At 35.5% G+C, this 9,440-nt stretch overlaps 1 long non-coding RNA gene across 1 annotated transcript; it reads right to left on the bottom strand.

Annotated features, from left to right (window-relative positions):
- Positions 1-5,153: 5,153 nt before the first annotated feature.
- LOC137399980 (uncharacterized) lies at positions 5,154-9,440 on the bottom strand. Its single transcript, XR_010979197.1, has 2 exons — positions 9,331-9,440; positions 5,154-5,861 (listed from the first exon to the last, which is right to left on the bottom strand). It is a non-coding gene; the product is annotated as an uncharacterized lncRNA (long non-coding RNA).

Below are 9,440 nucleotides of genomic sequence, written 5' to 3'. Positions count from 1 at the left end.
ACTTTTGTAAATACGTGATAAGATAGTTACAGCAAATTTACATAGTTATCACAAGATTGTATAAAAACGAAATTTTAGCTAATATTTTCATTTTAACGCTTTCAATATTTGATATGTCTTAAGGCAAAGCTGTAGACAGCAAGTCAGTTTTAGTTGCTGTTCTAAAATACTCACCTGTACAAAATGCAGCACTTACAGTCAGGTTACCCTCAGGTAGTTCAACACCATTAAAGTTTCTAACTATCTGTAGAGCAGCGTAGTATAGCTGTGTTACATCTGGTAGACTAAGTAGAATATCTCCAGAGTTTACAGGAGCCAGACCATCATAACAGTCTACTTGTTTAGACATATTTTCATACAGGGAGCATGTGACTCTGTAGCCAGCAATCACAGTACTTTCTTCGGTAGTGGGAAGGGGAGGTAGCTGTAACCACTTCTGGCCATGGTTGAGAGAAAAGCTATGATGAAGAGTTGGTGCACTGCTGGGTGACATGTATGCTGAAGCAAGAACAAAACGTTCGAGTGAACACCGAGGTCCATTCCGCAATGATGTAAAGTGAAACTTGTTTTCTCAATTATTTTGGGTTTTTACTAATTGTTTTCTGCTTGGAACTCAGGTTAAAATTAGCAGTAGGCCCCAACTACCAGAGGTTATTTAATTTCAAGTCTTTTAGCCTCATGTGGGTATTTAAGATGCTGGTTCTTAGTACCAAAACAGAGTTTTGAAACCAAATATTATGGAAGCTGATGGAAGGCAAATAGAATTTGCAGGTGAAAAGTGAATACATTTGGCAGTTAAGTAGAAAATTTTTTCCGTACTAACAAATACACATGCATGCTTGCAAGCACACCAACACACTAGCTCGCATGCATACATAAAGTATGGCAAAGGCAAAAGGCAGTGACAACGTAATTTTTAGTAGTACAGTGAGGAATTTGGTTGTCTGTACATGAAATTTATCTAAGTGTTATAGCGATCGCTGAATTGTGTATGTTTTTAAGTTACGAGCTGCATTACCTGCCTACAGAAACAGATTCACGTACAGCATAAGGTTTATTGAGAGTTGTCTTTCATACTGTATAACAACTCCAAATATGCATGAATATGCATGTATATGTATATACATGCATATTCATGCATTATTGACTTGAATATGCATGTATGTCTCCCCAACTTTATTGACATGTATATGTGTATGTATGAATATGCATACACATATACATGTCAATAATGTTGGGGAGAACAATGGAAATCTGCAATGTGTTTTACAGCAAGATGCGTGTAAAATCTAGTAACTATTCTAGATTTATACATCCGTTCATACCCATTCATATTTGCAATTGACGATCGCGCACGTCTGCCGCCGAGGCCCCGCCTTGGCTGACCAGTCTTTACCCGCTGAGCAGTTGACTATTGCGCTCTTGCCTCGCAATCAATCGTCTCACAATCAATCGCCAGATCAATCAACCTTGGCATTTCGGCCAGCACCCGCTTCGCAATCAATTGCATTGCACTCGCCTTGCAATAAATCGCTTCGCAATTAATCGCCTCGCAATCAATCGCCTCGCTCTCAATCGCCTCGCACTCAATTGCTCTGCAATCAATCGCCTCTCACTCGCAATTAATTGCCTCACACTCGCAATTAATCGCCTCATGCTCAATAGCTTCGCAATCAATAGCTTCGCACTCGCCAAAACATTCATCCGGAAAGCTGCGCCTGGATACTCTCGCTGCACTCGTTGCAAAAAGGTCTCCCGTGCATCCCCGAGTGACACCACGGCCCCAAACCGCTAGCTGCATTACCCGTCTAATGGAACAGAGTCATGTACAGCAAGAGTTTTATCGAGAGTTGTCTTTAATACTGTAAAACAACTCCAAATATGCCGTTTACTGAAATTTTTTGCCCTGATCACACTATGCATACACATATGCAGTCATATGTCAATATTGTTGGGGAGAACAATGGAAATCTGCAATAAGTTTTACAGCTAGTCTACAATGCATCAGTCTCAAACCACTCAAATCGGAGTTGCCCTATTTGTGTACAAAAAATTGATAATTAAATTGACATTGCTAGGCAAACTGAAGTTCTTCAAACTGGCAGTATTCAAAAGTTTTGTATCTTTTAAAAAATTATAAAAAATATTTTGCTGTCGCCAGCATTTTTTGAATGGAGACTTTTACATGCTTTAAACACTAATCCTAGTTAACCAGTTTTTTGTCTATAGCCTGATTTTTGGCATGGTATATACAAACAGTTATGAGGTTGTGTCGATAAAATTTATATGTAAAACAGCACATACAGTATGATGTCAAGGCAGATACAGCATTAGCACCTTACAATAATAAAACATAGCGCCAACATGATAGCCTTTGTATGAGATACAATAAGGAAAACAAATGCATAAAAATATATATACAGTATATACTGACAAATATGTTAGAATATGCTGCATGTGGTATAGCAGAACATTAAGAACAATCCTGACATATCATGACATAACAATAACACAATGTTAGTTCAACACAACACTTGCGAATAGACAAATTTTTTTGTTTTTCTGTCGGGTGTATGAACAAAAGGTTTTTGGCTTGTGCCTACTTTTGAGCAGGGGACGTACAGCTTGTCATGGCTAAAGCAGGGTGGCAGTAAGTCAATACCAGCTGCTCTCTTTCTTTTTACTATCGCAACCCTTGGAGTACAGGTGCAAGTTCTGTAGTAGCTGTAGTTCTGTGTATTCGTAGCTGGAAAAACAGTAAAAGTAACTCGGCTGCCAAAAGAAATGAACATGTTTACTATCACAAACAGTGGCAAATCCAACGTTTATAGCCCTTTCACTGAAGTAGACTCATTTATGCGTTTTTTATGGTCGACCGCGTAATCCCATTCTAGCGATTTTACCAGCTTTAATTTTAATTGCTAGTAACTGAATTTTATTATTTGTTGATAACATAACCAACGGTCTTTAGGAATATTATGGTAGTGACAGGGTTTTCCTAAGATTTTTTATATAAATCAGCCTAAAGTTTATTTTTAAAATCTTTATTCGAAAATTTCCAACTTGAAAACAAAGAATTTTGTGTGCAAGTTCATTAAATGCGTCCAGTTAGAAAACAAATAACTAATTATGTTGATGACATTATAGCCGAATCAGATTTTTGTGATTACACAGATAATTAAAATAGCAATAGCAGCACTGGCTCTGACGGTGGTGAAAGTAATAGTTTTGTAAGAACAAGGAACATTGCAGTGGATCGTTTTAGCTTTGTAGCTTCACATCGCTTTATCAATGCACAAAGTATAGATACAACAAATTTGTTTGCATAGTGGTGCTTGTTAATATGTTGGCAAAATGCAATATATAACCAAAGCAGGCGTTCTAGAAGGAGTTTGAAATTGAAAAAAATATTGTATACCTGTGAAGCAATATCGGCAAAATGGCTGGCAGTAGGCCGATAGTTAAATTTGTACATGAACGCAAGTGAAAAGGTTATGTATTGAAAGTGTGTCAATTCATAGACAATACAACATTGTATAAGAAACATTTACCTTTTTGATGTGGAAATTTAGTAGGTGAGAACTGCGTTTTTTCCAACGTTTATGTGACCTTCCCGGTATACTTTGGGAGTAAATATTAATTGCATGTAAATCACCACTCATTAATTTATTTTATTCAATGAGTAGTACATTTTTATAGCTGTATATACACCATTGTATAGGCCGGAGAACTCAGGACGGTGCATTTTAACCTGGCAGCAAATTTGCTCTTTAAAAGCATGCTAACCAGAGATTTCGGTTAACGCGCCCTAACGGTGAAAAAAAAACAGAATTGTCTCACTTTTATATAAGCCGCGTGGATCAAATCGTCAGACAAAAGTAGCGGCTAATAGAGTAATAGTCCGAAATTACGATATTTACTACCCATATTAAGTCAGTTGGCTTCATACGACCGAATGTAAAAAGAAAGACCGCTCTATATTTTATTTACTGTCACTACTCATATTACTAGTTCGCACCTTACGACCGAAATTGGTACGACGATAAAAGGAAAGACCGCTCTATAAGGCGGAGAGACATATATATATATATATATATATATATATATATATAGTCAAATTAGATTGAATAGGAGGCCACTTTGAAAAATATATCCACGATATAGGGCTTTCGGATAATAGGAGGCTTCTGATAGGAGGCTTCGCTAGAAACATGCTTAAACAACTCTACTCGTCATGCTGATCGCATACGTATCTATTTTGCATTTTGCATAAATTTTGCCAGAGAGTTCAACATTTTGGAAAATTTTGCAGGTTAGGAGGCTCTGTAGTTTGAAATGGAGGACCTCCCATTAGCGTAAAATTTGAAAATTTTTATACAAAATTCTGAGTTGTCTTCTCTTTTGCAAGAGAAGTTATCTTCTCATTAAATTCAGGGCCTCCTATTATGTTTTTATATCTTGAATTAGATAGTCCTAGTTCCAAGCTCTACTTCTTCTTTTTATATAAATTTAGCTAACTATGATATTTAGTTTGGTTCTTTTTACTTGTAATGAACCTTTATTGCATCATTTAATTTTCTATCAATTGGTTAAAAAGGCAAACTAATCCCTGAAACCCCATTTCAGGGATTTTGCCAACAGAACCTAAGAAAACCGATTTTCAGGCACATCTGTGTGTGCTTTGATCTAAAGTTTATCATACGTATTATTCATAAAATTGAAAACTTATGCTTTCCCTTAATACCTTGTTAGTGTGCATGCATGGCAAAAACAAGCACTTTGTCCATTTAAAAAAAGGTGTAATAAGTTGCAATAAACGCTAGGATGGTATTGACATCAAGTAATTGGTATTGAAACCATCCTAGTTGTCAAATAGAAAATTTTTAAAACGTATATTAATTAAAACAGTGCATATATTCATGCTGCCAAATATGCCTGGTAGAGTCAGAGACACCCAATTTTTAAAACATAAATGTCAAACATGGGAGATTTGCATACCTGTGGCAACATTTATTACTTATAAAATTTGATTTAGTCAATTCATTGCTACTGAGGCAAAACTGGGAAATATAGCATATGTGGGGCCCTTTGGATTATAAAAGGTTTCAGATGAGAGCTTTCGATGAAACCATGCAGTAACATTGAACACACTGTGCAGATTGCATGCATGTATATCTAACTCGCATTTATCAACATTGGTCAGCATATTTCTTTAAAAAAGCCCGAACTTACTCAAAAGGAAAAAAATTGACTCTTTAAGCAACCCCGTCAAGGAGTTGAGTTTACAGAAAAGGAAAGCTCAATATAAGTACGTCAAACAAATTGCTCAAGTGAGTGCAACGGTGACAAATAAAATATTCTTAAAACACAATGAGTTTGTATAAATCTAAAAGTCTTTAGTGCAAATGGAGCAACCTATCAAAAGCAGGCCAAACAGCTGTTACATTACCAAAAGATTAAAAATCAAAGCATTCACAAGAATACCATAAAACATTTATCAACAAAAGTGGACTATTTTATTTCTGTCAAATAAAACTGTAGAGCTTCAAAACACTGAGCTCTATAATTGTCTTGCAAATTGTGCGACCATCTCCTGGCACCTCGAGTATAATGTGTGAAGTTGTGGTAGCTGTAACTAATGGCTCTGCACAACGTTTAAAATATGATTTTAGCTAGAGATCTTAGAAGCGATTCGCAAGAGAACTTTGTTGATTGTAGACACGCCCAGCTACAGAAAGAACTTTAAGGTTGGATGTCATTCCAGTCACTTGATGCCTTTTTGGAAATTGAACATCAACTTGTTGTTTGAAGGTTAGGTAATCTAGACCACTTTGCCTCCACTGGTAAATATGCTGCTCTACCTGCAAAGAAACCAGTTATTAACCTGTTAGTATAGTTAAAAATTAGGAGAATGTTGAACACTACTCATTTTACAGACTTTCCCAAGATATCAAACCAGCTTTAAAACAATACTGACTAAAAAGTGTGCTCCATCATGTTGTTTTAGAACGCTTAGGAGATTGGCCAGAAACTTGAAGAGTAGGCTTTTGCAGCTAGCTATATTGGTGGCTGTACTAAATGTAGGTCACACAGAAGATGCTTTCCTACTGAAACTCTGCATAATTATGTTTGCCCTAAAGAGATTGCAGTTCTCACTATGTTGATGTTATGCCTAAAAAAAATTAACCTAGTAAGCCTTAAAAAATTCTTGTTTCGATGTTGTTAACACAAGTTAACTCAATAAAAGTAAAAAACAACAAAAATTATCATTAATGCTTTCTTTTAAGCTAAAGCTTTTTTGTCAAACTATTAGGTAAGAATGGTATCTTTTAAATATAAAATGTAATGAATAGTTGGGTTAAGAAAAGCTTTATTTTACAAACTAATAATTACAGCGTTACAATTCCTCTTATTTTTAAGCAAAATGCACCAAAATCTACAAAATTTTACACATTCAGCCTGTACTGTGATGAGAACCGTGTCTGTCCATATAAAGCCACCGTTGGATAATGGAAAAATATTGCATCCCACTGGATTTGAACATGCAACATTTACCTTGCTAGACTGACACTACAAAAACTATGCTAATTAACCTTGTAATAATTTGCAATATTTGAATGCATAATTATTGCAACTGATAATCTTTTACAGCACTCTACACTGCCAGGGTATTTGTTGGTACAAGCCAAGTTGATTCAAAATCTTGAGCTGAGTAAAATTCCTAACTGTCTACACGGTCAATTTTTTCCATGCACAGATTGACTATGAATTGTATAAAAGTCCCTTTTCATTCAGTTGGCCTTTAACACTGTAAGGTTGGTGTGTATGAATATGCCTTTCACTGCAATGCATACATGTACAAATTAAGCATAGGGTTACTGCCAGGTTACTCTGCAAAGCAGAGTTGTCCTCTCGTGCACTCCAAACAAATCCTAAATATTTAGGATTATACATTAATCATTAATTATATAGACATTATTGAAATTCTTTAAATAGTTTAGAAGTTTCTATTAAAACAGATTTTCAGCTTTTGTTTACAACATTTAGTCTCTGCTTATATGATAAAGCTACTCTTTGCCATTAGCATGTCTGTGCAAATGCACTCGTTTATAACAGTTCATCTTCGTAGACTATTTGAGATGACCAAAATAAATTCTAGGTCAGCAAAAAATTTAACTCTGATGCTCATATCAACTGATTTGACAATTAAAGAACATTCAGTTTTGAAGGTAGTAAACATGAATTTGGAGATCAAACAGAAGGTGAGGTGAATAAATGCCACAAAAGACCGGCTGATACTTGTTGCGGCTAGCTAACAAAGTAAAATCAGTGTCTGTATGACTTATCATTTATCCATCGTCGGGAAGAGCTTGGGAGCAAGATAGATTTTGATGAGACTAGATATCATGACATTCAGCTTGGTATACAGACGGTCTCCAACCTACGAACGAGTTACGTTCCGAACAATTGTTTGTACAGTGAATTTGGTCGTAAGTTGCTTCAGTGCTATATTTTGTATTATACCTTATGCTTAAGGCCTACATGTATATAAGTATATTGAAGGTTTATATTAGTATGTTTAAGGCTTGTATAAGTAACCTGTAAATTGGTTTGTACTGAAAAAACTTTTTAATAAAATGGAGAGAATACTGTGGTGGACGCCGGGCCATGACACAGCATTTCTTATTGATCGTATGTGTTGTCCTTTTTTATTATATCCTTGTTTTAATCGTTATGCTAGAACTTATCTTTGTTGTCCTTTTTTATGTGTCGTCCTTTTATTATACCGTTGTTTCACTCGTTATGCTATTGTTATATCTGATATCATGTTATAACACTATCATTTATTGTCACTTTTATTGTTGTCATACCAACTCGCTAGCGATCCTATTTATTCACTTTGTTAGCCGGTGTTCTCACCGTTTGCCGTTAGGACGGAACAGTTGATATTACTGAATATAACGGAGCGCTCTCATTTATTTGAGCAGAGCAGATAGATGTACGCTCCTCGAATAGTGAAATTTCCTTCGCTAATAAAAAAGCTGAATGAAACTACACACACTCTCTTCTTTTTATTTATTAGTCTAGATCGTGCCAAGTAAAGGTCGGCAAACTCCTTTACAATACATACAGGAAAAATAAAAAAGTTCTTTACGCACTGGAGATACGTTCACACACTAATGCCCTGCAACGAACTGGCCAGAGGAAGGTGGATGCTGGGTGATGCTTCAATGTAGCGCCTCTTTCTGCCGCTAATAAGTCGGTAATACCGTCGGTATTATCGATGAATATACGCGCAGACCTGTTCGTATGTACCGTTGTGTGTAACTCGAATGTTCGTAAGTAGGAAACCGTCTGTATTAACACTCCAAAGCTTTCACTGATAGATCCCCTTCAAATATTTCTGATTTCTTGCGAGGCGAATCATTTTACATATTTTTGACAAAAATGACAATCTCTAATGACAAACTAGTTTAACAATGTATTGGTATCTATAATAGCGAACCCTATGCATCTCATCATTGCTCAAGTTTGGCAAGAATGTAAGCGATATTTTTAAGGACAACTATGAAAATTTTGTTAATAATTTTGGGAACTTTCACCAACTTGACACTTTACCCTATATGGCATTACTTATGTTGGTCAAACAAAAGCTTTACATAAATTATTTACATTGAGAGGAATTTGCGTTATAATAGGTATACATGTACATTATAGCAAAATTTGCTGTACAGCTATTCCAACCAGATAAAAATCTGACCTATGCCCATACTACAAAAAATTCATAATTTGAGTTAAAATACTTGGATTTAAGTTAGAATATGACCTAAAAGTCAATGAAAGGAACTTAAGTTTACTTTTCACATAGGAAACAAATACATTATGCTTATGAAACAATGCAAGTGTTTTGGCCTTAAAGTTTGGCTTATTAATGTATATACTTAAAAACATTACTTTTTATTTTGTGGGTTTTCACTGTCCACAAAAGACCCTGGTCCCCATTAATCCCGAAAATTGAATGGTGACTGCAAAAAACAGCTATGACAGGCCGAACAGGATTTGGAACAAAAGGTACATTTCTCACAAACAGAGATTGTAAATGGTACAAAAATGCAAGTTAAGCAATACGAGTGTCATTCAGAATTAAAAAAAGCTATAGCTTGTTGCATACTATTAGATACATCGTCCAAATACATATTATTGAAATTTTCGGACTAGCACAAAATTTTTCATCTCAATATTTGTAAAATACATCTAAAAAAATATTGTTTTTCACCAAGGTTCATTCTATGTCACTCAATATTTTGGTGTTTTGACACTCTAATTTACCTTCACTAAGTTCCTTTGTCCGCTCTCCTCTGACCAGAAACCTCCCCAAATATGTAAGCTTTTGTAACCTTGAATCGCCAATTCTTTAGATAACTTGTCTAGCACCAGAG

This window comes from Watersipora subatra, chromosome 7, assembly GCF_963576615.1.
Source record: "Watersipora subatra chromosome 7, tzWatSuba1.1, whole genome shotgun sequence".
Taxonomy (NCBI): domain Eukaryota; kingdom Metazoa; phylum Bryozoa; class Gymnolaemata; order Cheilostomatida; family Watersiporidae; genus Watersipora; species Watersipora subatra.
This window is presented reverse-complemented; position numbering and strand designations above follow the sequence as displayed.